Below are 26,465 nucleotides of genomic sequence, written 5' to 3'. Positions count from 1 at the left end.
CAAGTGGATAAGTCTCAATCTTCCGAGGATTATCATTTCCGAACAGCTGATTACTCTGCAGCAATCAACAAATAAAATATTAATTCTTACATTTAATATTATGGTTTACTCCATCACATAACAATAAGAAAAGCAATCCTGGGGCTAAGGCAATATGTTTTCCTGTTATCTTGTAGATTCCTGGTAGATCTTGTAGACTGCTATCATCGCTATTAGGTTAAATACTGTTATTTTGAACAGCATTAATGAATATGCATTGGGGTTGATAAAGCACAGGAAACCAACAAATATTACCAGAAGGCTGATAAACCTCCAGTGCAATCCTTTGTTGAGACAGAAGGGGGTATATAACTCTTGCTACATAAACAAAATACCTACTCATGTTAGTCAGATGGGTTCCTGCATTGCAAGGGGGTGGACTAGATGACCATTTGGGTCCCTTCTAACTCTTACAATTCTATGATTCTAAGTTCAACTTACTTAGGACACAATCCAGACTCCTAGTAGACAACAGCCTAGCTTCAGAGAATGGCGAAGCCACTGTTGCATTTGCATCCTCACTGTTTTTGCCAGCCCAGGAAGAAGGTGAAACTTTGCAGGTGGCCAGTTCAGTTTAACCCCATCACCTGCCCTTGAAATGCCCCATTTTGGAGGGGGTAAGGTGGCTTCCACTAATGTAGATACCAGAAGCAATAGGTTCCACCCACCTGTGCTTTTGGTGGCAGCAGAGCCTGGCACAGCTGGGGAGAAGGATGACTCCAGCTCATGCAAACCTTCTCCAGTGTGACAGAACATGAGGTTTGGGTAGCTGTGTTCCCATTAGAGACATGTCTTCAGGATTGCCACCTATGTATTACGACTAAAAGGGAAACCCCCAAAAACTTGCATATTCATAGACACTGAAAAAGCCTTTGACAGATTGGAATGGTCCTCTTTTATCTACAAAAGTTTAAGAGGTAGAAGGTTTTTGTAACCTTCCCTAGGAAGCTTTGCTAAAGGGTGATAAGCAAATTTTTGGAAGAATGAAATAAAGTGTTTTTGTAAATATATTACTGAAGTTTACAATAATTTCAGTGGTCATTTAAAATTTTTGTTTTGCTTTTAAATTAAGGGAATTTGCACTTGGCAGAGGTACAAACCAAGGCCGTCCATTATTCTCTTAAATTATTTTTGTTATATTCATACTTTCGTAGAGACATCACCAAGTGCAATTAGGGATAATCCCAACATGAAATGGACTGAATACAGCTATGAAATAATTTTCTTTTATATGGTTATATTATATTGGTATAATTATACCCTACATAATTCTAGGGTCAATCCTGGGATTACTGAGAAACAAAAATTTTGTTGCATTGACACCTTTCAATTTCCGACTTTTGCCGATATATCATATTTACACTGGGGATAAGTGGACACTGACACGTTGATCTACCCTAACAACATGGTAATTATTGTTTTGCAAACTTATTTTTTCTTTATTTTTATAGTTTTGTAACCCAAATATTTGTTTTTTTTTTCAGATCAGACCATGGCTTCTTCAAGTAGACAAAAATGTGTAAACAAGCCTGATGCCTTTTGTTATGCTATTTTTGTCTGGTCAATACAAAGGGTATGAGCAAGAAAAAACAACATTCTATCATCTGTCCCAGTATTCCTTCAGCAATTAACCTATCCCGCACTCTGAGGAACTCCCAATTCCAGTTTTTAAGGGGTTTGTCACTTCTGAAGATGAAGGAAGTGAACATGGTGAGGAGCACAACTGGATCATCTGTGTGGATCTCAAAATGGTCAACTTCTTGCTTGGACAACAGAAAGGCTTTACCAAGTACCTGAATAACAACAGCTTGTAGATACCACTGGGAAACATAAATAGCAGTCACTTGTGTGATCCTTGGGTTCTCACCAAACCACTGGAACCCCAAAAGGCATACTTTTCCATTTTCCTTTTGTCCAGTCTCTAAGCATTTCCTCACAATTGTGACAAACAATATGCGGAGCCCATTTCTTGTCTTGGTTGCCCAGGAGAATTTCAAAATAGCTTTTATAGGCACGCCTCACAAACGCTGTTATATTGCGTCTTTGACGAGGAAGTGCGTAGCAGCCACATACATAACACAGACAATATAAAGCAGGGATGGGAAACTTGTGGCCCTCCAGAACTACAATTCCCATCAGCCCATCCAGAATAGCCAATGCTCTAAGAAGATAGGTGTTGTAGTCCAGCAGCATCTGGAGAACCACAGCTTCTCTATCCTGGTCCAGAGCTAATCAATCCCTGAACTGTTTCACTGGTAAGCAGCTGTTGGCATTGCTTATTACCCTCAAAACATAAATCATTAAATATGTATCTTTGTATGGATTGCACCCCAATATATATATATTGGTGCATTTTTCTTAACTGAAAACTTGCAGAAGTACACAAACAGAAATATAGCTGGCTGGTTTGCTTAAAAAAAACGCAGACCAAATAAAATCCTCAAATATAGGAACACAAGAAATGACCTTATTCCAAGTCTAACTGGTGATTTATCTGGCTGAGTATTGTCTACACCGACTGGCAGCAGCTCTCTGGAGTTTCAGATGGGGCCATTCCCAGCCCTACCTGAAGATGCTGGGGACATTCTGCATGCAAAGCAGATGTTCTACCATTGAGCTGGCATACCTAGGATCAAACCATGCAGCCCGCCCCCAACAGAAATATTTCTACAACATATACAGAATGAAAGTACTATTGCAATTTTAATTCTACACACACACACACCACAAACATAATCAAAATTGTCTTAACCACCTCCAGCTCTATGAATCTTGACAATTCCTTGTCTCAGAATCTGGGCAGAACTGACGTCTGTCAACAACAATTGCCTCCCCTTCTTTCAGCAAGAGAGAACCGACCCCACTTCTATGCACTCGTATTAAGAAGAAGAAGAAAATAAATCTGTATCCTCCTTTTAATATGTTTATCATCTCCTCTCCCCCCTTTTTATGCCAGCGAGCCCAGAGATTGAGTCGCTGAACCCGTCTTTTCCAAGCGTGTCAATGCAATGCTCACTGTACATCTAAGTCTTATCCTCTGTTTCATTCTGACTGCCCCTTTGTTCTCTTTTCTACCGCTATGGTTTCAAATATCTTTTGACAGCAAATTTAAAGCAACTGCAGTTCCTTTACTGTAAGAGGATGGGGGGGGGGGGAGAGCCATTATTAACAGAGTTGTCAATAAACAATACCAACTTTGTAAGGCTGACTAGTTTTACAGGGTGGGGCGTGGGGAAAGAAAATCAATAATTAGTGGTACGTCTGAGTGCTAGTAAAATATATATTTCCGACTATATCTTAAGAGCAACCAGAAAGCAAAGCACTTTAAATTGCATTTCAGACACTAATGCAGGCAGCTAATCCTATTTACATTCATATTAGTCCTGAGTATCTTTCTGGGGCCCCTTAAGATTTTCACATTTGTATGCTTGCATGAGTTGCAGAGCTTTTTACATGATATCAGGACTTTTGTAATTTAAATCTATAAAAAGCAATTGCTTTTAAATATACTTCCCAACGGTGGATGAAAAAAGAAGCCCTAAACTTATTGGAGAGCTCTACACATCACTAAACATGAGCGCCAAAAGTCTAGGCTGTGTGCACTGTGAGAAATTAATCTTCTACTGTATTAGCAAAACAGAGAGATCCAGAGGTTGGAAGGCGACAAGCTCTGAAATGTCCACATTGGATTTCTTCCCCACATCCGATAACTGGAAAATGTGTTTGTGGAAGGGCTGGTAGTTGGCTTTTTTTGTTAGCTTGCAATTTAGAAATTTAAACCATTATCTTAATTATCTTAATCTATAAGAAGAGTCCCACTTGATCATACCTAAGGCTCACCTGGTCAGTGATAGCCCATTGGGACTGGTAGGGTGAGAGGCAGGGAGCCCAACAGTAGGGGGCATCAGAGGCAATGACAGGCATAGCCAACTAATTCTAGGTTCCCCCACCCCCTGCACAATCTCCTCCCTGCTGAGTTATACATGGGCAACCTGAGACTAAGGAGGAAGAAGGGGCTAATAGGCAGGACCAAATCCAAGACTGGCTGTAAGAAGGAAGGTAGGAGCAGCCTGAGGTTGGTGAGGCAGTGCCCCATTCACCCAAATTGTTCAGACTCTACTGCATGGTGCTCTCACAGTGACAACCAGATACACATGCAAAGCCCACCAAACCAAGGCTTTAAGGAAATGTATCCCTAGCACAAGCATTCAGAGGTAAACTGCCTCTGAGCAAGAAGGCTCCATTTAACCCTAATGAGTAATAGGTATGGATAGACATCTCCATGCTCCATGAATTTATTTAATCCCCATTGAAAGCTATCCAAAGCACTGACTAGTGCTGTGAATGGAGATACCCAGTAAAATGATGCCTTCTGATTGGAAACTAGACCTGTTAGCCACAAAAAGCACTCTCCCTTCTCATTCTCCTTATATGACATATTTGGGGGAGAAATACTTTGGTTTTTGAAGACATATCACTTCTAGCATCTGTTAAATACCTGGATTTCTGGAGCTTCCTGAAACACTTTGGAGATCCCCACTTTGTTTAGAGTGCTTTGAAGGGATCCAGTTTTGGCTTGGGGAATCCCCAAATCTGTCTGACCCCACTTCATTTCTTGGTTTCATCTAGACATTTTGCATACACCTGTTAGAAACTTCACTTTAATACCAAACATGCATGCAAAAGAAAATGGAGACCTACACTTTTACAATCCCGGATGCAGAAATAACCATGTCAACAAAAGGTTCACACTGTATACACATACAGTCCCCATTGAATTAAAGAAAGGCTTTCTCCCAGTTAATTGTGTATAAGATTGCAGCCTTAAGAGGTGACTAACCTAAGTTAAGTGATCTTGAACATGGCGTCCAATTTCTGATGACATTTTGAGGCAAAAGCATGCACATAAGAAATATTTGCTGTTACTGTGTTCCAGAATCACCTGTGTGGAACTAGGATTTTTAATTCTCTCTCTGCTGATAATATTCTTGCTATTCACGTCAACCAGTGGCTGTTATATTTCATGCATGTGTTTTCCATTAAAAATATCAAATACAACTGTCTTTTCTTTTTTAAAAGAATTGCTAACAGCAACCACCTTGATCAAGGCCAGATGTGAATACCTAAAACCATAGGTAGACTTTGTACATTTTGCTCAGCTGCTGACACAGTGCAGCAGCAATGCCTTTTCAGAAGGGAAAAAAAGAAAGAATATCAGCTCAGCTACAGGTCCTTGAGAAGATCTCCACTGAACATCAATGGCTCATGTTATTTCGTGCCCCCTTTTCTTACTCCACTTGATCACCATTCCAGGGAGAAACTCTCTTGTTATCAAGGTCTATAACAGTTTACCTTTGTGCAGGCACCTCTCGTACCAAGTAGCTCGCGGGTTGTTTCAACATGACCTCCTTTCTATACCGTAGGAAATCACTTGGCAGGGGAGGAGGAGGAGAAGCAGGGGGAGAGAAAATCTTTTATTTTTAAGCCTCCTGCCATTTTCGACACATAGTTCCTTGGAAACTCAGAACATTTATGCAATTCCCAAGCTGCTCAATAGGATCAAGCAGGATTGATTGGCCTCCTTTGAAATTAGCAAGGAGTACAGTAACTTCCTTGTTGGTTAACCCTGTAAAACACAAACACACACACACACACACACACACACACACACACAGCGAATTTGGGAAGCAGGGGTAAGTGATAATAAGCCAGTCACAATAGATGGCCACATTATCTGAAAGAACAACACATTATTTCGGGTGCGCATTCATGAACAGTTAAAGGGTTGTGCACCTTTATTTATTTTCCCCCAAACGGTTATTTGAATACGAAGTCGGTAGCAAACTTAGCATCCCCAACTTTAGTTTAAAAGAACTATATAAGACTCTGAAATGAATGTATAAATAACATGCAACTGTCTAGACAGTATAGGTCACTTACAAAGAGACTGGGTCAGGCAAAAATTGTCCATCAGCCAGACAACCATAACTGATTCTGATGCTAAGTAACGGTTTAGATATTCAGTATTCTATATATGCGAAAGGCTTCACTGAGCATTGGATTTTTCCAACCTGGCTAACCCTTCTACTTAAAACATATCTTTATGCAGCCTTAGGAAAATGCATGCGCTATTTAAACATTAAAATTAATGCCAAAGGAGGGGGGAGGGCAGAAATGCTCTTTTAACAAGGGACTTTAACCAAGCTGTGTAATTGGCTTTTGGTCAAGCAAAAAATAACAATTGTATCCCACCCTAGACAAATAACCTCACGTTACAACATTGGCAGAATCTTAAAGATGAGTGGGTATTTAACACCATTCCGTCTAGCATATACAGCAACAACAAAATCCCACCAACTCTTTAAAAAAAATGACATTTATGCCAGTATGCATGTGTGTGTGCTTCTTTCCAATTTCTGCATAGTTTTTAGGGCACAGTGCCTTCTATTTCAGGATCTGCTAATATCTGGCTGCCCTCAGAAAGGTCTCAGCCACATATTATTATTACTGCATTAGGAGCAGTTCCTTTGACTGTTGCATGAAGTTATGGGAAGAAAGAAACTTTAAAATAATTCTGAATCAACAGACTGTGCATGTTCCACAATCATTAGTTGATGTCTGTTTTTAATAGTTTTAGTGTTTTAACTGATGCAAACCACTTTGATAAATGACATAACAGTATACAGTACACTAATAATTGTTGAGGTGTTTGGAACTAACCTACCCCACTTTATTCATTTAGAGCATTTCTGTGCCCAGCTCTTCAGCCAGAAAGTTCCCAGAGTGGCTTATAAGACTTAAAGAGGCAACATAAAAGGGGGAAAGGGACAGGGGTGGCAGAGGGAGGAAAGTAAGCTCTGGCACCAATTCTTAAGGTAGTTTTTATAATGAGCAAAGGGATATGACGCCTGCTGAGAACCAGCAGTGTAAAAATACCACCCTGTCCACAGGTTTGTTGATACACCTTGCCATCCCTGCTTCTGCCATCTTTGCATGACCACATGGACATGGGCAGGTCATCCACATGGATCCAACATGCTCAAAATCCAGCATGCACTGGCCAAAATTATAAAGCTGAACTCACAGATGAAAAATGTGAATCCCATGTATCTATTCCATGTATTTCTTCTATTATTTATTTTCTTACATTTGCAGTCCACCTTTCTTTCATCGTGCAACCCAAGGCAATATCCATGTGGTTCTCAGACAGTCTCTCTTCCCAGGCACAGACCAGACCCAACTTCCCCAAGGTGGTGGCCTCATGGTGTGTGCAAACATGAGCGGGCAGGCAGGTTGGGTGCTCATGGACTTGCACACAATGAGCTGGGTTGGGTGAGGGTTATCATCTGATCTGTCCCCAAAAATTCCATTATTAACTATGTTCTTCAGTCTGCTTCACACAGTACATAATTTTCACATATACATCTACAGCGTGCAAGGCATGCTGAAAATATGTAAACTGTTTATGTAACAAATATTTGCAAAGACAACAGTGAGTTGGTTTTTTAAAGTCAAATTAGTACAAGCAGCCTGTGATCAAACTGATTTTCTGATCCTGGTTTTCCACTAACTACAGTTTAAACAAGCTACAGTTACCCAAGTTTGGATGTAATTTGCCAGAGGAACCTATGTTTCCTGTTATGTCTGAGACCAGCATTTATTTCTATTCTTGCCCCCTTCTTGAAAACCACTCCTTGATACCTGGTAGCTTATCAGCACAGTTTCAGCCAATCTTCAATAGACTTTCAATAGACCAAGGAAGAGAACAAATGAACTTTGGATCTAGACTGCTGGTGGTGCATGTATAATCATAAAATCATAGAGCTGGAAGGGACCATGAGGGTAATCTAGTCCAACTGCCTACAATGCACAGATGTTTTCCCCATGTGGGGCTTGAACTCACAGCTCTGAGATTAAGAGTCTCATGCTATCCCAGGTCCAATGTGGTGAAAGGTGATGTAATCTCAAGCTTAATGCACTCAATAATTGGTCCTCATTTGAACTGATTCTATGGAGCAAGAATGGACATCATATTGAAAATGTGGGAGGGGTGAGGAGGGAACCACTTCCACTATAAAACATAGATCTTAAATCTGCTTTACCAGCTCTAAGTAAAAAGCATTATATTTGCTTCTTCCTATTAAATTTTCATAAACACTCTGATAGAAATTCCATTTTTGGAGAAAAGAAATGGATCATTACTATGCAGATGGCCATCTGCTTTCATTTTCACATAGGTGCCATTATTATTTCATCACTCCCCCCGCTTTTGCTGCTAAATCCACTGTTCATCCAGCTACATTAACAGACTTGAAACATGCAGCCATCCCACAACAGGACTGATATTGCTTCAACAATGCCACTTTGGTGGAAGGAGCAAAGGGGTCTTTAAATGCTGCTCACTGAGAGCTTTAAGTAGTATATAAACCAAAAGTTGGGAGTTGGGTTAGTTACCTTTTGGACTCTTTCAATAACTGATATAATGAAAGTGATATTGTGTGTACGCACATGCGCTAGGGCTGCCACCCCTGCACACATTGCTCACAAACCCCGCCAACCCACCTCCCTTTATACCTTACTCTAGCCCCGCCATCCCTTCATACACAGGCCCTCTGTGTCTTCCAAGCGCTGCTCCCCTCCTTTGCCCTTGATCTGAAAAAAGTTCCCCAACCACAATTCCATGCATAGATACTGCAGTCCTAAGCAAGTCTGCTCATAAGTAAGTCCCTCTACTGGAATATTTAGCATTGTAGCTGCAAGATAATCATGAAGGAGACTATGGGGTCTCACAGCTATGTGTGAGATATGTGTCTGAAAGGGACCACAGGTAAAACAGTATCTAGAAAGCCAAGTCTTTCGGTCTCCAAACTTTCCCTTGCATAACATTCTCTGAAGACGATGAGGTCAGTGTATGGATACATATCTAGTACTAGTAATCCCTCAATTATTTCTGAAACAGCTGTTCTTCCCAGGATATGCCTCAGGATATCCCCGGAACAGCTGGCACCACATCCCAACTCCTCCTCTGGCTGGAAATGTAGGCACCCACTTTCAAATGTTGGTCTATCGAAGGAAGTGCCTCAGACTAATTTGTCTGCAGTGCCTCTTATGATAAAGGAACGTTGACCCCATTTGGTTATCAATTCAAGTGGCAAGCTGGAGTGCCTTCCCACCAGTAAATTTACTTGTGTAAGAATGCAAGCCTGCCACTTCAGAGACAGCAAAGCTGGGACGGCTCAATGAACCTGCAATAAAGCTTTCCAAGGGAAACAACATAAGAACATTAAAAAGAACCTGCTGGATGAGGCCAATGGCCCATCTAGTCCTGCATCCTGTTTTCACAGTGGCCAACCAGATGCCTGTGGGAAACCCCCAGCAGGATTCAAGCACAAGAGCACTTCACCCCTCCTGCGGTTTCCAGCAACTGGTATTTAGAAGTATTTCTGTGGAGGCAGATCATAGCCATCATGGTTAGTAGCCATCAATAGCCATGAATTTGCCTAACCCTTTTCTAAATCTATCTAGGTTGGTGTCCATTGCTGCCTGCTGTGGGAGTGAGTCCCATAGTTTAACCATGCACTGGAGCCACTGATCAACAGGAAAATCTTCTGATTTGCCCACCATTGCTTTTCTCCATGTGAATGGACTACAAACGGGCAACAAGGGCAGAAGACCCAAATATGAGACAATAAAGCAAAGCAAAACAGAAGAGAGCTACAGAAATCCCTCCAAGGCAGCTATTTGTATGATCACTTCCAAACAGAGCTGGATTGCAGCTGAGCTGATATTTCGCAGAAGAGAATTGTCTCTCCCCCTCTCTGCAAAACATACAAACACACACACAGAAATTTTGCAAAATGCTCTCCAGAATTTTTCCATATGTTGGCCAGTGGTCATCATTATTTCGGCACCATGTCTGGCCATGACTGATAATGACAATGATTAAATTAATTACCCACTGTTCACCAGCAGGTCCCAGAGTGGATTACAGCAATTTGAAATTCAGTAATAAAGACAATTAAAGCAGATTACAATATGGGAAAAGGTGAGTCTTGAAAACATCTCTCAAAGGCCAGGGTAAAGAGGCCTGTACAATCAAAAGTTGTACAGTGAAGGTGCCAGACAGAACTCTATGGGGAGAAAATTCCATAGCTTAGAAAATGGCCTCTCCGAAACCCCAACCCCAAATGCTTCTGAGACTGCAGAGTGCTGAGGGGAACTACCAAGAGGGCCCCCTCTGATGAACTTGAGAGGGTCCATAGGGAAGGAGGGTCCATAGAGAAGGAGGCTGCCTTTCAGATATTCAGGGCCTAAGTCATTTAGGGCTTTAAAGACACAAACTGGCAACCTTTGCAGCTTTATGGGGCTATATGAGTTCTAAAAGCAGGCCAATGCATTTTGGACCAGTTGAAGTTTCTGTGGCATCATCAAAGCCAGTCCCACATAGGTGCATGGCAATAACCATCTCTGACAGTGTTATATTTAAATCAATTTTCTGTTTGAAAGGGTGTCCAGCCCAAGTCTCTTTAAAGATAAAGAACCATCAGAAGCAGCCTTGAAGTTGTCCATCAACAGTGAGCAACTGCACAGCAGACTGAGTAGGCGTATAGGTCACCTGGTCACAGTTTCCCCCCACAATGGTCTGGTGCATTGTAGGTAGAGATGGTAAAAGGCCAGCTTCCTTAGGAGCAATAACTGCTGGCAGCTGTGGAACAGGGTCAGGTAGGCATCTCACCTCCTCCACTGGAGTTCTGCAGCTGCTCCTGCCTCCAAGGTTAAAGTGTCAGGTCTCCAACTCCTATTTAGTCCTATTGCTAGGGCATTTTCAGTCCAGCTCATTGCCTGGTAGTAAGGGTCCTATGGAAATGGACACGATGAAATACACTAGATTGCCCTCCCCTATACATTTCCCCAGAAGCAACTGGCCTCATGTGCAATATATACATTTAACACCACAAATAACAACCTGATCTCTTATAGAGGAAGTAAGAGACTGGTAAAAGAGTCTGTCTCCATTTTTCAGGCCACTGATGTTTACAGTCTAGTGGTGGCAGATCAAGAGGGTTCTCCCGCAAAGCCTTCTTTATATATACTCCATTCTTAAAGGCAGATTCATAACCATGGCGAGCAATGAAATCTTCCTCTCCCAACCGAGCCTCATGAAGAAATATTAAATCAAGGCTTGATAAATGATCTTGACAGTCGGATTTAATACTTTACTCTCAATCTGTCTTTTGAACAGTTATGTAAGTGTTAACATATTTCCCCCTTCTTCCTAGCTCAAGCACATGGGGGTTTGGCGGGCAGAGTTGACCCCTGAATTGCCTGCATTTTCACAGCAAAACCAACACTGCATCCTAATTGGTGATGTGAAGAGTTTACGCGACCGATTTAATGACCCTTGGGGTGTTTCGGGAAAGGCGGGAGTACCTCATCCTACCCCCCCAGAACGTGCCATCCTGACAGTGGGAACTTTGGAATGTGCGCTAGCTGAAATTCAATCTGCAGTTGCAGTTATTTGAATAAACCTCTCAAACATTCACAGACACTAAGCACAGCTGAAGCAAATCCACAGTTAAGTTTGCATAAATGCTCAAGGGGACTTTCTTACCATATTCATGCCAGCTTTCCCCCTCTCTCTTTCTCACTTGGCTTCCACTTACCCAGTGTTATGTGATCGTCACAGTAATTATGGATGCCTTAGGAATACTGGTGGAGTTAGATGAGAATGATATGCCATAATGATAGCTGTTTTGCCAAATTTCTAGGGAAATGCTCCTCGGGCTCTTGGATCCACTGCTTCCATCTATTTGCTTATGAATTTCTGATGGAAAGGCAAAATTACTAATATATATACTATAGATATATAGTTATATAATGACACAGAACTGCTTGCGAGATTTATTTTCCATTTATTTCTTTTCATTCTTGAATCGCTTCCCATGGAACATCCTAAAGCAATTAACAATGAAGCATCAATAGAAACATCAACAGTAAAAAGAAAAGAAAAATCTATACACAACTTCAAATTTGTCTGAGTCAAGAAGAGAAACACATTTTGCTAAAAAGTTGACCATTTTGTTATTGCAATCGTTGGTGTCAAGCAAGGCGTTAAAAGCCATACTTCGCTAAAAATGAAATGGCAAACAAATGGAGTTCCGTCAGTCATAAAGCATCATGCAAGGGACAGCGTCAGAAAACCTGAATGAATTAGGGGAAGAATCACTGAGGGAGAAAGTATGCAGAGAGGCAGAGTAAACACGAAAATTAGATGGAGGTGGGGTCCAACAGAAGAGCAGAAGGAGCCAGTGTGATGTTGTGGTTAGAGGTACTGGGACCATAATGAAAGTATGCTCTGTACTCTTGGGTCAGACCAGAGCCATGCTCTCAGAGAGTGGGTGGAGAGACAATGAAAATCCAGACAGAAAGGTTGTTGAGCTTTTTTGGCAAACTCGCAAAAAAGATCCCATACTTTGGGATTTTAGCAATTTCAGCCTGGACACTGCTTCCGATGGCAGTGTTTTGGGATGTCCAGGAAATTCCAGACGTAAGGCAACTGGTAAGAGTGTTGGCCCAGGGCCTGAGAGAGACCAGGTTTCAAACCCCCACTCAGCTTCACTTTCCTCACAGGATTGTTGTGAGGATTAAATGGGGAGGGGGATCATGCACACCCTCCTGGCCTCTTGAGGAAAGATGGGTCTTCATCATCACCATCTTCAGTCCTAATATACAGAATACAGTCCTATATATGAAAGAACCTCCTATCTAAAGAGCTGTCCAAGCGTAGTAAAACCAGAAAAGACAGACATCTAGGGGCTTCAAAGTTACCTATGAACAATTAACAGACAAACAGTTGACTGAACTCTCCCACTATAAAGAAATAAAAACATAAGATGAGGCTGCTGGATCAGGCCAATGACCCATATAGCCCAGCATCCTGTTCTCATGGTGGCTCACCAGATGCCTGTGAGATGCCTGCAAACTAGACGTGAGTACAGAAGCACTTTCCCTATCTGTGACTCCCAGCAACTGGTACTGAGAGGCATAATGCCTCTGACAGTGGAGGTGGAACATAGCCATCATGAGTAAGCAAAGCTTATATGGCTTAGGCCCAGGTTATCTGAAGGACTGCGTTCTCCCAAAGGGACCTTCTCAGGCTTTTCAGGATCTAAGATTTTTGGAGGCAGCCATTCTCTCAGTCACACCAGCCTCACAGGTATGTTTGGTGGAAACACAAGAGAGGGACTTCTCGGTGTTCCCAGACTGGAACTACATCCCTAGAAAAGCTAGACTGGATTCCTACTGGTGCTTCTGCCAGCAGGTGGAGAATCTTTTATTCTGACAGACTTTGGGGCACTACCTTTTTTTTTAAGGAAAGGGTTTTTACAGTGCTGTGTTGTTTTTATGCTGTGCATTTTAATAGATTTGTTTTGATATTGTTTTAATTCTATTAGAGTTCCATTCCTTTTAAATTATTGCCTTTTAGGTGTGTTTAGATTTTTGTATTTTACCTGTGTTTTAATTTGTGTGAGCCGCCTTGAGCCCTGGACTGGGAAATAGGCGGCATATTATTAATAACAGTAACAAATCAGCCTTCTCTAATCTGCAGCTCATCCCTGACCGCTGGGAATTCTGGCTGAGGCTGATAGGAGATGCAGTCCAAAAGATGCGCAGGGGAAAGACTGTGCTAGATAAATTGCAGTAGGCACAGTACTTCACACAAGTTAATCTCATTTACCCTGTGCTGACTCAAAACTCCTGTGAGGTAGCTTCATTTAGAAACAGCAGCATGCCTGAGGGCACCTGGTGAGTTTCACGGCTGAGTGGGGATTTGGATCTGAGCCTCACAAGTCTCAACTGCCCTGCCATGACTCTACCAAAGTCAACAGAATCCTTTCCATTAAATAATCATCTCTTAAAGTTGAATGGCCAATTTTATCTTTTTCAGGGGATACTATGTCAAGCGATGATATCGGATTCTAGGACAAATGTGAGCACACTCGCTTTGAATTTGTTCCTTACATCTGTTGCCTGTTCCCAGCCAACATTTCCCGTGGTTTTCATTACCTTCTCTTCCACCGGTATAAGTTTTCCTTTGATATATCCCCCCCACTCCAATAACCATTTCCGCTTCTCCTATCTCTTAATCATTGTTCCCCTACATAGAGTGGAGCAAATGTTGAATATACACCAGTCTGTCTGTGATCATAACATGAGTACTGAGTTTAGCATCTGGAGGAGCTCAGTTTTCATTCATTTATATTTAAAAAACAAACTAAGTTGCTAGACCTTATTACTATGGTGTGGACAGACTTGGTGAAATCTTGGCGGCTAGTAAAAGGGATAAGCCGGACTTTGTGGAGACAGAGGACGGGCAGTGGTGCAACTAAGTACTTTTTAAAATCTGGATTTAATCGCCTTATTTGTGTGGGTCTTTAGATAGTAATCTGTATTATTTCACTAGCTTAAAAATGTTAAAAGGCAGCCTGGCTGCATTTGGGGGCTTTCCTGCTCCTTCTGTTGACTGAAGGAGCCCTGGACCTCTGCCCCAAAGTTCTGCTCTGATGGCACCACTGAATTTGTTGTTGTTGTTGTTTAGTCATTTAGTCGTGTCCGGCTCTTCATGACCCCATGGACCAGAGCATGCCAGGCACTTCTGTCTTCCACTGCCTCCAGCAGTTTGGTCAAACTCATGCTGGTAGCTTCAAGAACACTATCCAACCATCGCATCCTCTGCCGTCCATCTTGGTTAGGAGGCCCTTATTTCCCTCACTGGGCTAAAATTCTCAGAGTTCCCTGGGAAGGTGGATTATTGTTAAACTGCTTTGGGAACTGTATGTCTCTGCAAAGCATCTCACCAGTGGTCTGCACCCTGGAGTTCCCCAGCTGCCCATCCTTCAGTTAAGGAGAAGACCTCATGAGCTAACTCCTTCCAGATCAGGAATTGTGGACAGCCAGGGAGGCTGCAAACTGCAAAGAAATGTTTAATGGAAACAGAAAGGCACACACACACTCCATCCTCATTCCCTTTATCAGCTAAGCTCAAAACCCTGCAGTAGGGATGGGTGAATCTGTCAATTTCAGGTTCTCTCAGTTCCGAATCTTAAAATTAAATTCCACAATTCCACATAATTTTACTTTTAATAAATAAATAAATTCTCATGAAAATTAATCAGCTTCTTGGTGTAAATATATCCTAGTGCACAAGTTTTTGTATGCAGGTTTTTTTTACCTAATATACACATTTTTGCAAAATTCGTTTCCCAATACACTGCGCTAGCAGACACACTTTTTTGCACACTTTCCCCTAATCTATGCATTTGGTACAGATCGTTTGGCTAGAGAACTTCATGGCAGAAATCTAGAGAAGTCTGAATTTCCAAAGATGGCCTGTGTTTCAATTTACATAGTACCTAAGAAAGTGCCAGTTAGGTATGTTCTCCCTTAAATGCAAACCGGATCAAATTTCTCCACGGGCACGCACACCAAAACTCTGAAGAAATTCCAAAGTGCCCTGAGAATGAGGGGAGAAAAATGGAAAGCCTACTTTGCAGGGGAAGATAACTTTCAAAAGTAAATGTAAAAGAGGGAGGGCAGATTTCAGCAGAGCACTAATTTCTAGCAGAGGCGTTCATCGATTTGGCTCGTTCTTTTGCCCCCAAATATGAAATGCCCCAAGAATTTCTTTGCTGAACTGGAAAGCGGCCTCAGCAACTTTGTAGTTATTGCTAAATCTTGACTTGCAGCCATTTCAGAGTCAGTTTGCTTCTCCTCTAGGACAGCATTTCCAAAACTTCACAATAAATGACAAAGCAACGTGCAAAGAATGAAGGAGAGATGAAGGTGGGGTTTTTTTATTATTATTTTTAGAAAAATTGTTCCCCGAACCAAGTAGGTATCTGTAACAGCAGGTTTAATTTAAAGTGAATATCGCTTTCCTGGCTTTAAGCAACTTCAAAGCAAACGTCCTAATGCCTCTCATTTTGTATGTCTGTTTTACATCAGTCACAATTTTGTATCACCATTTCACTTCTGCCCGATACATATCATAAATTTTTGTAACTGGAAAGCACACTTAGTATATGGATTAAATTAAGAATGGTTTTCAAAGGGAAAAAAAGAACGACGAAAGATAGTGGGCATTTACATTATTAACTTGCCTCCCCCCTCCCCTTGCATCTGATGATGTGTTGTTAAGGGCATGTTAAAACATTGTAGGATAATCCACCCCCATATATCAATAAGATTTTTTTTTTAAGGGAGGGGGACCTCCAGTGGAATTCAAAATCAGGTTTTGAAAAAGCTCAGAGTAAGATAAGCAAAAGACAGTGGACAGCAGGAAGCCTGCCTCAGTTGCTGAGCATCCTTGCAGAGTCAGGTCAGGATCAACTGTAGGTGAGGTGGCTTTCACAACAGGTACTTACTATAGATTTCTCCAAACAATCTTCAAAGGCAGCCCCATGAATAACACGCTGCAGTAATCTAAGCTGGAGGTTACCAAAACATAGACAACAGAAGTTAAGTTATTCTGGTCCAGATAGGGGTGCAGCTGGGCCACCAGCCAAAGCTGTGTGGGAATGTTCAGGGAGGCAGGAGAGGATATATTGTTTAATTATATCCTTCCCAACTTGTGTTAACAATTTCTACAATTTAGCAGAGTAACATTCCCCTTTTTAAACTTGTACAGTGGTACCTCGGGTTAAGAACTTACCCGATTCTTAACCTTAACCTGAAACTGTTCTTAACCTGAGGTACCACTTTAGCTAATGGGGCCTCCCACCACCGCCGCACCACTGCCACACGATTTCTGTTCTCATCCTGAAGCAAAGTTCTTAACCTGAGGTACTATTTCTGGGTTAGTGGGGTCTGTAACCTGAAGCGTCTGTAACCTGAAGCATCTGTACCTGAGGTACCACTCTACAGTGGATAACGTCTTTGCCAGGCTTGTTTAAGTTTCTGAAATAAGTTCCCTGGTAATTCCCCTTTATTCCCTCATAAAAAGATTACGCATGACACAGTCTTGTATAAAAGTATAAAAGAGTTTACTCACACACATTCTGTTCACAGATGGATCCCTGAAGGCTGACTTAAGTTACAAAATATATACACGTGGAATCTATCCCATAAGGAGATAGTTCCTTTGTCCTCTCTTGGCTGGAAGCCAACAGAGCATCTCAGGCTAAGGAGATGTTGCTTCTTCGAGGAATTGACTTAGAGAGAGAGAGATGGCTGCCTCCCCTGTGCTGTTTTGTTATCTGCATAGGTGAGGTCACGCCCACCTCTGGTCACAGGAAACAGGAAGTACCGACTGGCTGATCCAGACATCCCCTTTTATGTCCACTCTAGGAATGTTGTATTTGACTGCTCTGTGTTTCACATCCCACACACTGCACCACGGAGGCCGCCTAACCATAAGCGACAGAAGTACCCCCAAGCTGCAAACCCGCTCTTTCGGAGGAAGTGTATCCCCATCAAGAGTAGGCCACCTCCCATCCATCTGTTCTAGGAAACTGCCTGCTAACAGTGGCTATGTCTTATTTGCATTGAGCTTCAGATTATTGGCTCTCATCCAGTCCATTACTAAGGCAAGACATCAGTCCAACACAGCCACACCTGCAGATGTAAAGGAGAAGCAGAACTGTGTGTCATCTGCATATTGCTGACAACATACTCCCAAACTCCAGATAACCCCACTCAGCGATTTCATGTGGATGTTGAACAGCATAAGACCAAGGGATAAGACCAAGCCCTCAGGTACCCCAAACCAAAGGCTCCACGGGGCCAAACAGCACTCCACAAGCATCACCCTCTAGAAACGACCAGCCAAGTAGGACCGAAACCACTGCAAAGTGGTGCCACCCATCCCTAATTGGAGAGCCGCTCCAGAATACCATGGTTGATGGTATCAGAAGCCACTGAGGGGTGAAGAAGAATTAGCAGGGACAAACTTCCCCTGTCTCTCTCTCCACAGAGGTCATCATATAGGGTGACCAAAGCTGTTTATTTTTCAGCCAACAAGGCTGTCAAAGCACCTTACAAAACTCACTGCTAAGACAGGCCCAGCTCTCAAGCTTACAACCTAAAATGGTATGACACATAATTTATTATTATTATTTGTACCCCACCCATCTGACTGGGTTGCCCCAGCCACTCAAGGCAGCTTCCAGCATATATCAAGACATAGTAAAACATTAAAGCTTAAAAAGCTTCCCTATACAGGGCTGCTTTCAGATTTCCTGAAGGTAATATAGTTGCTTGTCTCCTTGACATCTGATGGGAGGGCATTCCACAGGGTGGGCACCACTACCAAGAAGGCCCTCTGCCTGGTTATGCATATTATCAAAGCAGGGGGGAGGGTTTTGTTATTGCACTTACGTTACTTTTGAGGTGGATGAAGTTTTGAGAGTGGCCTGTCTTTCATTCTGCAAATCATCTCTTCTGTGGCCTGCATTCTGCAGCCTTCCTGCCCAAGGTTCCTGAAACTTGGAGCACCGAGAAAAGGTATCTGGACTGGACAACTTTCACGACACATGGAACATTTTTGTTACATTTGTTATTAGAGAAGAAAAATTATTGCAGCCTACCCACCAGCCACACCTGGTCAATTTTGGCTATGTGCGCTGAGTTAATGCCAAGCCAGATGGGTAGGGTATAAATAATAAATTAATATTAATTAATTAATCAATAATAACTAAATGGAATAGGTCCAGCTATAGTTAGGAGCACAAGCAGAGAACGTTCTCTGTGGCAGCCCCAAAGTGGTGGAATTCCCTCCCAACAGAGGGGTTTGTGCCTTCTTCACTTATATAACTTTTGGCTAATGGTGAAGAAACCCTTCTCAAGCTTGGCCTTTGGTAACTGGTAATAGACTTTATTTGCGTAGCCGACAGGCCATAGCATCAAAGGACAAACACCAGCAGAAATATCTAGCCTATTTTTGTGTCTAGCCTTCTGTTGTTTTCCAGCTCTGCATTTCCCCCCTGAAACGTCCTTTGCTATGCTTTTAATACTATAAAATTGTATCTCCCAGAGTCCAATTTGGGAGGGATCACTGCTGGCCATTAGAGAATGAAAAAACTCCAGAAGTTCAGATGCAGAGTCCCAGTCCCAGCAATTTATTACAATCTCTTAGATTCATCATGATGAGAAACGAAAACACACAGAGAATCCTGGCTTATGTAAAACATGATTTAGCTGCGTGACCCTGAAAAGGTTATATTCCTTTGCCACATGTACAATGTAACATCATTTCCTGCCTGGCTTGATCTTCTTCTGGTGCCCATATGTCATTTCAAAAGACGCAGCGATCTCCTTTATCATACACACAAAACTCATTGGGTGTAGCATTGTTTGATCTAGCAGCAAATATTAAATCAAACTTGGGCTTCATTAGGGCAACCAATGCAGATAGATAAAACTTTAAAGGCATTTTGATCCCTGAAACCAACAAGATAGATAAAATAAGGTAAATTATTTTTATCCAGCCAGCTTATTTAGCTGGACAGACTCAGACCACCATCAGCCACCCAATAAGTTACACTTCAGTCCATTGAAGTCACTCAGAAGAAGGATCCCAATGAAGAAGAAAATAACCAAGGAGGAGATTACCTAAGGAAGAGAAGATGATCTCAAGCCCAAGTAGGCTTGTGTAGAAGAAAGCAGTTCTTCAGGCATGCAGGTCCTCAGATGGATGGTAGGAATGGGGAATCCAGCCCTCCAAATGTTTATTTATTGTTTATTGCGTTTATATCCTACTTTTTCCCCAAGGTGCTCAAGGTGGCAGTCACAGTTCTCATCCCATTCCTCTTTTTATCCTCACAATAGCCCTGGTCACCCACTGGACTTCACGGTTGTGCAGGATTTGAACCCTGCTCATCGAGTTCCTAGTCCAGCACTCTAACCACTGCACCACACTAACTGCTTGGACTCCAGCTGCTGTCGGCCCCAGCCAGCCTGGCCAATGGCCAGGGATGGTGGCAGATGTGTTCCCACATCATCTGAAGGACACACTTCCGACACTGCTGCTGTATGAGGCACGGAAGACAACTGCGTCCAGAAGTCAATGCATTTGCTTCAAGTTCTGAATCTGTGATCCATGAAGGTGAAGGCAGCCGACATAGAGAAATATGGCAACCTACTTTGCAAAAAGAAAGAAAGAAAGAAAAACCCTCCGCATTTGGTGTCAGCAAAAATAGGCTAGCTGTTGAACACTTGGGGTGGGGCATACAAATATATTTGTATGCTAGTTGTGGTCTGCCTTGGTCTCTCTCAACTTGGTCTGCTCTCATTGCTGTGATCTCACCTTGAAATCATAGCCTATTTTATTGTCTCTGTGAGTCAATCCAGAGGTAAATTTCCTCTAAGCCCTAGTTGTTGGTTTTCTTTTTAAATAAATAAATAAATGAAACATAAGATTTTTGTTTGCGATAATGCTTAAGTCACATTAATTATGGCTGGCAAAATAACCATGGCTAACGCTAATTTATGCAGATTTGCGCACCATAATGCAAAGGAGGGGAACAACATTTCAGAAGGACCATATAATAAGATTTTCAGTTAAAAGAGTACTGGGGATTAAGTAAAGTATACTTTTAATTGTTGTTGTTGTTGCCATTGGAAACATAATGTGATGGGGAGGTGTTGGTCCAAAACTTAACAAAAGTTAAATTAAAGAAAGAAAATCCAAAACAGTGTGGTGCAATAGAATCCATGCTATCAAACTGGTTAAGAACAAAAGGAATTTTAGATCAGGTATTGTCTATCACTCACCTCAGCTGCCTTTGTGATCACAACTTCCGTGCTCCTGTTTCATCTGCCGTTTCATCTATGTGCCAAACCTTATCCTGGCCTCCATGAACTGATCGAACAGCAAAACTCCACTCCAGCACCTTCACTGCACTCCAGGTCTTCTGTAAAGCCACGGCTGACAAGATGACTCAAAACCAACAGGGCTTTATTTTCCTTATGCCACCACCCCCACCCCCCTTTTTACACCAGAGGTTACCTCGACCTCATGAAAGGCTTGAAGCCTCCAGGATGACAAACTTTGTTTCCTGTTGAATAGGATAAGATATAAAAGGGAACCCACTCCATAAGTCGCAAGTTCTTTTAGCATCACAGACTCTATCCGGTGCATGATCTGTGTGTTGTACATCAGGGGTGGCCAACCTGTGGCCCTTGAGATATTGCTGGAAGCCAACTCCCATCAGCCCCAGCCAGTCTGGCTAATAGTCAGGGAAGATGGTAATTCTGGTCTAATAACATTGAGGGCTGCAAACTTAGCCATCTTGGTTGTACATCAAGGCTATACTTTGCCAAACCAAACTGAACATGAGTTAAGTGTGTTTCGGGGTTGAACTTTGAATTCTTCAAGTTCATTCTCTTACATGTGGGGTGGGTAGGTTTGTAGTTACTCTTCATAGACTTTTTGAGCCATGGAAGACATGGTTATCATGATGGCTATCACTACTAGCCATGATGGTTATTCTTCTACTTCCACTGAGAGGGTTCATCCACACAAAATGGAACACATACGTACTATTTAAAGCAGATATATTCTCCTTGAGGTACAGATTTGCCTGTGTCTTTCATTTTCATGGACACTGTTGTCTGGTAGATCTGCCTGATGGGCAAATTTGTTGTTAAAACCTGCCCTTACAGCTCTCCGAGTGATTCCACTCTGCTGTCAGTTGTGTAATGCAGGCAATGTGGTTCCTAGCCATGCGTAAAAGACAGTGTGGATAGGGAGGGGAATTCTGCACACTGCGTGTGGCATTGCACTGCAGAAGTGAGCATTAAATTAGAGTGAGAGGTTATAAGTCTGACAGAAACTTGATCTGTATTCCCTAATTATAGAGTCTCCCTTTCACGAAACTGACACAAAAATGTTAAGCCAAATTACATGTTGTCTAATTAACTATCATATACAAGGCTTCAAAAAAGAGAGAGAGAGAGAGGAGTGGGGGGGGGGAGAGAATGTCTTACATGTTATTTAGTAAAGCGGCATTTCACACTTGCAAATGATCAGTCAACATGGATATTGCATCTTGGTTAACCTGCTGCAAGGTTAAGTCATTTCAGTTTCAGAAGCCGGGCCTTTGAAGTGTGCTGCTCATGATATTTATTGAGGTGGGAGAGGCGATGGGGCAACAGTTCAATAACTCCAAACTCCAGTGATGGACTGCCCAGAGTGGTTGCAGATGGATTAATGACTGATAAATGATGTGCTGGGGGAGGAGACAGGGGACCAACAGTAAGGGGAAGTTTTATTAGACATGACAGGACCCAGGGCAGTGACCAATCACAGTGTGACGGGGTGGAGCTGGTGAAATTACTCACATCCTCCATAGCACTATTTAAATACTTTGATTGGACAGCCCTTCAGACAGAGTATATGCAAATCTGTGTCCTCTTTTGTCTTTTTTTCTTAGCGATGCATCACACTACTTCCTCCAATGCCTGAAAAAAGAAGGTGAGAACAGGACTTTTGTTCCTTAGCTCTGAGAAAGTCTGAGAACTTGCTGAACTTCTAAAAGCACCATAAAATACAAGAGGACCAAGCAGTTCCTTGTAAAATTACTCATTTACAGCCAACGCTATTACTGTAAGTAATTGCAGACATGGGGAAAAAATGCAGAAGTCCTTTAATAAATGCACTTAAAAACTCTGTTCTAGTCCAAAGTCTTTCATTAACGAAAATTGCTACATACACTTAAACCGCTGAGGTTACTTCATTTTTAAGAGACAGAGAAGAACTTCTTTTTTTATCAGCAAATATAATAAAGCTTTCAAGTGACTAAAACAGTGTCATCTGTTGTTTCCTTCATTAAAATGTTAGTGGTGTGAGATAACCACAGTCTACTTTTCTATGGAGAGGTCAGCCAAAATTTGGGTTGTACCACTAGAGTGCAGGGCAAGGGTCACATGACTGACTGTTGTCCATTAAAAAAAAAGAGGAAAACTGGCATCTCAAGGAGAAGGCTACGATAGAGCCCTTGTTCCCAACATGTGGAGGGATTTATTTATTTATCGTATATATGGATTTAAAGTGTCTGTCCAACACTCTTGCAGATCTGAGAATCATAGCTATGTGGTTTGTCGGCTCAGCAAGTACAATTTAATTTGAAAAAAGTACCAATAACCGAGGAGGGTCCAGGGATCAACCAGAGAACAGACATTTTGCACTCATGTGAATAATGGCTGTTTGCTAAAACACAATAAACTGACTGAGACATTTTGCACACTCAAGATCCTAGATTGAGTTTCTAGTGTATCCAGGTAAAGAGGATCTCAGGTAGAAAGGCCATGGGGTCTCAGAGATCACACCCAATTAGAGCAGATGAAGAGGCAGCTTCAGATGATGCAGTGTGATAGGATATATTTCTTACTTGATCTTTACTGTAAGGTGTCAGCGTGCAACAGCAGCCACACTCCATGAATGGCTTTGATTGGCCAGCTAAACCAGGTGAAGGTAGCCAATGAGTCTCAAACCCTCAGTGAGTTAGGGACTACTCCAGCATGCGAAGGCAGGCTCTGACAGATTGAGCAGACAAGACCAATAGGCCAACGGTCAAGAAAGCAGTTTCTGCACATGCTGTAGAGGAAAATGAGGGGCAGATGGGGCTCACCAATCTGGGAATGTAGCCCATCTAGGAGAAGGAAAACTCTGATCATAAACATCTGTTGCCTTGTGGAACATCTTCAGGAGAAGAAAAGTTTAAGGCAGAGGTCAGCAAACTTTTTCAGCAGAGGACTGGTCCACTGTCCCTCAGACCTTGTGCGGGGGCCGGACTATATTTTGAAGGGGGGGGAATAAACAAATTCCTATGCCCCAGAGATGCATTTAAATAAAAGCACACATTCCACTCATGTAAAAACACCAGGCAGCCCCCACAAATAATCCAGAAATACATTTTAAATAAAAGGGCACATTATACTCATGTAAAAACACGCTGACTCCTGGACCGTCCGCGGGCTGGATTTAGAAGGTGATTGGGCTGGATCAGGCCCCCAGGCGTTAGTTTGCCTATCCACGGGTTAAGGAATAAACCTGGAGTGGAGTCCCTAAGATGTTTGAACAGTGCCTTGTAGCCTCCTTCTGGCAACTCCTGTAGCCAAGCTGGTGCCAGACATACAGCTCTGCTTTCCTTTGGACCACATCAGCGAGGCCGAGAGGGAGATCTTGTCGTCTGGGCAGCCCAGGACCTCCATACTCACTGCCCAGGCTTGTGCCCTGAGAGGTCACTTCAGATGAGTGTAGGCAAGGGGGGCAGGGAGCATAATATTCTCAGAGGGGGGGGGTTACCTGTGATCTCCCAAAAAAATACATTGGGCAATCACCCAAAAAATGCTCAACAACTCCCCCTCCCCAGCAAAAATCCTGGCTACGCCCAATGCCACTTCAGTGCTGCTAATGCAGTAGTTTGACTTTACTCCCAGATGCGCACTCCATTGTCTCTCGAGACAGACAGATGCCAATAACAACTGGTGTTTTACTGGTGTTTTTAATTGTGTTCCTAGACATTTATGGATTTGTTGTATAGTCATATCTCGGGATGAATACGCTTCAGATTGAGCGTTTTCGGGTTGCGCTCCATGGCGACCCGGAAGTAACGGAATGGGTTATTTCTGGGTTTCATCGCTCACACATGTGCAGATGCTCAAAATGATGTCACGTGCATGCGCGGAAGCGGTGAAACGCAACCCGCAGATGCGCGGTCGCTTGTTACGTTCACTTCAGGATGCCAACAGGGCTCCGGAACGGATCCCGTTTGCATCCAGAGGTACCATTGTATTCCATTTCATGTTTTATTACATGCCTTTTTATATTTTATGAAAGAGTGGATTATAAATTTTCAAAGAAATAGGTAAAATAAATAAATGCAACACTGTGGGCAGCAAATTTCCAAATGTAGGGGTTGCCAAAGAGAAAGCCCTCTTCTGGGCCTTTACCCCACTCCCCAATTTCTGGGGGTGGCAAAACTACCAGTCTTAACACCTGAAAATGGGCTCTCTTTCAGATAGTTGATATATAGACTTTGGCCACATTTATACCATACATTTGAATCACTATGATACCACTTTCAACAGTCATGGCTTCCCCCAAAGATTTCTGGGAGCTGCAGTTTATTAAGGGTGCTGAGAGTTGTAAGGAGATCCTATTCCTCTCCCAGAGCTACAATTCACAGAGTGGTTTAACAATCAAGTCCTCTTCACAAAGAACTATGTAGAACTGTAGCTCTGGAAGAGAAATGAGGTGTTCTAACAACTCTCTGCACCCTTTAAACACTAGAGTTCTCGGAGTTGGGTGGGTGTGCGAAGCTATGCGTGTTTAAAGTGATATCACAGTACTTTAAAATGAGCACACTTTGTACCTCCCTTTTGCCAGATAGCTTCTGAATTTCAGTTCAGGAGGTTTAAGGTTCCATATGACTTTTCAAGCATGGTTGACTGGAAGGTGGCTTTGTTAGGAGATGATAGCTGGGATTAAGACAGCATTGTAGGTTTTATTGTTCTTTTATGCTCCCAGAGATGAAAAATGTCTAACAAAGTCACGAGCCAAGTGGAGAGCTGCTTGCTCATTTCGCCAACTTTGCTCGGCCTTGTTCAAACCTGTAAGGTGGCTGTCAAACAATCTTGGCCACATCTGAACCAGAACTGACACTTGTTCCAAAACAATTTGGTGGCTTTGCTGCGGGAATGTGTAGCTATGAATGCCAGCTTGCACCCTCCCCTGCAAAGACACACAAATAAATGCATTTTCTATACTATTTGCTTTGATGCAAAAGGCATTGCCGCATCTTCCGCTACTGCACTGTAACCCTTATGGCCACCTCATTCCTGTTGCTGCCTCCACTATATTTAAAAAGCAGGTACAGTGTATTTGATTTGCAACCTGTCATGTCTCATTGCTGCGATGAACTCATTGTGCGAGAATGCTTTTGACATCTTACACCGGCCTACTACATGATTCCAATGGAAAGAGACACGATGCAATGAAACGACTGCGATAACACTTAAAAGCTACACTGATCTGACTCTCTAAAATTGCTTAAGCAGTTGAGAAATATCCAGAACTGTAAAAATGCACACACGCTGAATTCCCCCTCATGTTCAGTTACTTTTGGAGATGCTTAATGTGCCAGACTTTTGGTACGTGATGATGGCTTCTCATCAGCTCCAAAAGCTACTGAGCATGATGGCTATGTTCTAGCTCTGCTGTTAGAGGAATTGTCCCTCTCAATACCGGTTGCTGGGAATCAAGGGTGGGCAAGCTATTCCACCTGCCTTACCCTACCACCTTGCCTGAGACCCTTAAAAGGAGGAGCTGCTAGCTGGCACGTATTGCTGCAGCAGAGAGACTGTAGGTAAGTATGTGCATTATTATGCACATTATTATATGTATAATATTACGTGCATGTTATATG

Source organism: Podarcis tiliguerta (genome assembly GCF_965153285.1).
Source record: "Podarcis tiliguerta genome assembly, chromosome: 8".
NCBI lineage: Eukaryota > Metazoa > Chordata > Lepidosauria > Squamata > Lacertidae > Podarcis > Podarcis tiliguerta.
The sequence above is the reverse complement of the archived record's forward strand: the minus strand, read 5'-3'. Positions refer to the sequence as shown.